Source organism: Clarias gariepinus, chromosome 15 (genome assembly GCF_024256425.1).
Source record: "Clarias gariepinus isolate MV-2021 ecotype Netherlands chromosome 15, CGAR_prim_01v2, whole genome shotgun sequence".
Lineage (NCBI taxonomy): Eukaryota > Metazoa > Chordata > Actinopteri > Siluriformes > Clariidae > Clarias > Clarias gariepinus.
Window position 1 is genome coordinate 3,287,501 of NC_071114.1, and position 5,000 is coordinate 3,292,500.

Genomic DNA, 5,000 nt, shown 5'->3' on the forward strand with positions numbered 1-5,000 from the left:
CACCAACACACCAACACACCAACACACCAACACACCAACACACCAACACACCAACACACCAACACAGCAACACACCTACACACCAACACACCAACACACCAACACACTAACACACCAACACACTTACACACCAACACACTAACACACCAACACAGCAACACACTAACACACCAACACAGCAACACACCTACACACCAACACACCAACACACCAACACACTAACACACTAACACACCAACACACTTACACACCAACACACCTACACAGCAACACAGCAACACACCAACACACCAACACAGCAACACAGCAACACACCAACACAGCAACACAGCAACACAGCAACACAGCAACACACTAACACAGCAACACACTTACACACCAACACACCAACACACCAACACACCAACACAGCAACACAGCAACGCACCAACGCACCAACACACCAACACACTAACACACTAACACACTAACGCACTAACGCACCAACGCACCAACACACTAACACAGCAACACACTAACGCACTAACACACTAACGCACTAACGCACCAACGCACCAACACACTAACACAGCAACGCACCAACGCACTAACGCACTAACGCACCAACACACCAACACAGCAACACACTAACACACTAACACACTAACACACCAACACACCAACACACCAACACACCTACACACCAACACACCAACACACCAACACAGCAACACACCAACACACCAACACACCAACACACTAACGCACTAACGCACCAACGCACCAACACACTAACACAGCAACACACTAACACACTAACACACCAACACACCTACACACCAACACACCAACACACTAACACACCAACACACCAACACAGCAACACACCAACACACCAACACACCAACACACCAACACACCAACACACCAACACACCAACACACCAACACAGCAACACACCTACACACCAACACACCAACACACCAACACACCAACACAGCAACACAGCAACACAGCAACACACCAACACACCAACACACCAACACACTTACACACCAACACACTTACACACTTACACACTTACACACTTACACACCAACACAGCAACGCACCAACGCACCAACACAGCAACAAACTAACACAGCAACACACTAACACAGCAACACACCAACACACCAACACACTTACACACCAACACACCAACGCACCAACACACCAACACACCAACACACTAACACACTAACACAGCAACACACTAACACACTAACACACTAACACACCAACACACCAACACACCAACACACTAACACACTAACACAGCAACACACTAACACACTAACACACTTACACACCAACGCACCAACGCACCAACACACCAACACACCAACACACCAACACACTAACACACTAACACAGCAACACACTAACACACTAACACACCAACACACCAACACACCAACACACCCTGACCAGTATTGGGTGACAGTTGTTGCTAAAAGGATCAAAGGTCACGCTGAGGAATTTTGGGAGAGGAATTCCTATCATGCGCTCTGAATAAAAATAACTCTCTAAATAAATCCAAATTTGTCGCCATGCTATGTTCAGTGTGATTACACACACACACACACACACACATTTAAAAGGAATTGATGGGATTGATAAGAGCACATAGCCTAATAAAATGTTATTTAATGTCTGTATTTTTTCATTCCACATACACAATGTACAGAGTGTTATTAATCTACAGACTCAGTGTGAAACTTCAGCATGAGTCAAGATGCCTTCTTACTCAGACTAATCACCTTCATACAGTGTCTGGAGATTTGACCATTTATGAGACTTCCAAGGAAGATGAATAAAAGAAGAATGAAGGTTCTGTGACAGTTTGGTCAAATTCCAGAGAATGGTTTGATGATGACGGACGATGACGTCGATGTGAGATGACTGATGGTGATCCCTGTACAAACCACAACACTACATTTATTACATTCAGCTGTAGTCCACCACAACAAATAGGAAGTGCCACCTTGTGGTGTTAGTTGGTATTACCATGTCCCACATGACTAAAGCTCTAAGTGTTACAGTACGGTGGTACCGCATTCGAACAACCTGTCTCACAAGGTTTCACCTCAATTACAAAATTTTGGCAAAATCTGCTAAAACATTTTCAGCATATGGAGCAAACAAACCGTGTATGTGTGTACGTCCGGGAGCCGTTCAAAACTTGTTTGCCCCAGCGGGAAGGGGTTTTTATATGCCAAAAAATACGATTATAGCGTTGGAAATTAGTAATATTTTTAAAATGGCGGGAACAGATTATCTGTATTTACATTATTGCCTATGGGAGAATGCGTTTCACAAGATGAAATGACCACGACTGTGATTCACAGACAGACGACACTAAAACAGTGCTGCGCTACTGAACTGCTGGAGGTTAGCATTAGCATGTTAGGTTTACATGAAGGAGAATATCATCGTTCAGGAAGGTCGAGATGAGACGATGATGTCAGTGGAGCAGTTTGGACAGACACTGAAACACACCATATATTTGCTGTGTGACTTATGGCATCTCAACTGCTCAGTGTCATGTGTGATGATATTTTGGTGGTAACAGTGAGTTCATGCTGCCCTCTGTGTTACTTTATAACCGTATCATTTATACTAGTGCTGCATGATTAATCATATCGCAATCGCGATGTCAGCCTATGTGATTACATTACAGCAAATGTTGCGATTATATTAAATAAACAAATGCGTTCGCGGACGTAACAAGACATTTATTCTAAGAGCTGCATGGCCATTATTTATATCAAAAATAAATAATAACCAGGCAGTCTCGTGTAGCGCGGGTGCTGGTGGTCACGTGACTTTCCGCAGACGGGAGAAAATGGATACAGAAGAGACCGACGCTGAACTTGTGCCCAGACAAAATGCTACATCTGTTATTTGGCGATATTTTGGTTTCAGGATATCGGACACTAAGCAGAAAGAGGTACCGCGCAAAATTGGCAAAACTAAAGTCGCTACATCACGTGGCAACACGACAAATTTATATCAGCACCTGAAGCAACACAGAAAAGTATGATAAATGCATGGCGGTAAAAGCCAAGAGTAGTAAAGAGACCGAACAAAACAAAGCAGAACCCAGTGCATGGGACGTCTGTAAGGATGGTTTGGTCGCAGTCGCAACAGACAACGGCATGAACATCGCCAAAGTGGTGGCGCTTAATTACTGGACTACGTTCCAGTGCTTCGGGCATAGACTTCATTTGGCCATCGGTAAGTTAAATTAATTTAATCTTTTCATATGCTACATTGTTACATGTTACATCCTCCTTAAATGTCCCTGTTTTGGGACAAAATGTAAAAATATTTGTAAAAAAAAAATGCGTATTTGTTTTATTTATCTGTACTTTTGACTTTTTGATTTCATTTTAAAGTTAATTTAATGTAATTTAATTTAGTAATGTAAAGATGTTATTGTTATTTAATTTTGTACAATTTTGTTTTAATTTGAAAACATTGTTCATTTCTAGTTGCTTGATTGCACTGTACACTATGTCTCAGTTAAGAAATTAAAATCTCAGCATTATTAGTAATGTGGGTGAATTTTCCTTGATAACAAGCGTGGTTGAGTCATAAGACTTGTTTATCGTATCGCAATCGTAAAGCGCAATTTGGACCTTAATAATCGCAATGTGACATTTTTCCCAAATCCTGCAGCCCTGATTTATACTCAAACATTTTTCAGATTTTTCAGTATTAACAGCCATGTGTATGTGCATGTGTGTGTTGTATGTGTGTGTGTGTGGTATAAACACATGTGTCCTGTAACGTGTACACACCCTAAAGAGATTCCTTTGCTCTCATTCTTTGAGATTTTTCCCATCTGTCTCTGCAGCTGTTAGATTATTATTATTATTATTATTATTAATATCATTAGCTACACTAACAGTAATAATTAATGAACACTGATGTTATTAGGTGTTTTATATGGAGAGACTGGAGGATGTCAGTATTTGTAGCTGCATCTGAACGCTGTACATGTGATTGTTGTGCTGCGGAGGAAGACTTTACTCATCCTGGTGCACTTTATGTGTGTGTGTGTGTGTGTGTGTGTGTGTGTGTGTGTGTGTGTGTGTGTGTGTGTTTTTTATAAATACATCTATTGTGGTATAAATAATAAACCACTCTGGGACTGTCTGTTAAAAGAAATTAATCAATAGTTATGAGTTACTTTTTGATTCATTTCCTGTCACTGCTCTGTTTTAGTACTCACTTATCTTACACACACACACACACACACACACACACACACACACACACACACATACACACACACACACACACACATACATACACACTGTACTCTTTCACAAATCTGTGTGTGTTTCAGTGTTTAATGTTGTAATGAAGCTTGATTCAATGGACCAAAGCGATCTCACTCCAAACACACACACACACACACACACACACACACACAATGAGCCTATTAGAGTAACAGGTGTGTGCACCTGCCCACAGCGCTGCATCACTGCCTCTGTGTGGGATCTGTCCTTCTTTATCTTTCTTTCTTTCTTTTCTCCCTTTTGATCCTGTGTGTATTCCTACTGGTACAGACAGTGAAGCGGTCGTGACGTGTGTGTCCTGATGACGCTTGTGTCCTGAGATCACTCGTAGCCGAGCTGCAGGACGCGGTGCATTGAGGAACACAGCAGCGCTCTGAATAACTCCAAATATCTAAAAAAATAATCCGATTTCTTACCGCAGACGCTCACGTCCGTCCTGTTACAGAGACTTAAAAGTACTCCTGGACGAAGGGAAATGTGGGGACAAGTGTGGGACAGATCTGAACACAGGTCGTTTACAGCTGAGCAGGACTGTTGGTGAAGGAGCTGAACATCTGTAGATCATCTGGCCGTCCTCACTCTCGCTCACAGTGTTGTGAGACGAGTCACATGAAGTGTCTATAACCTCCTCACCCGACCGCTCCGTCTCCCCCACGCTCCGCCAGCATCCTG

The 5,000-nt window shown here is 42.4% G+C and overlaps 1 protein-coding gene across 5 annotated transcripts in view; it reads right to left on the reverse strand.

Annotated features, from left to right (window-relative positions):
• The window catches only part of nav2a (neuron navigator 2a), a 124,786-nt gene that overhangs the window by 64,681 nt on the left and 55,105 nt on the right, over nucleotides 1–5,000 (reverse strand). The window lies entirely within an intron of this gene.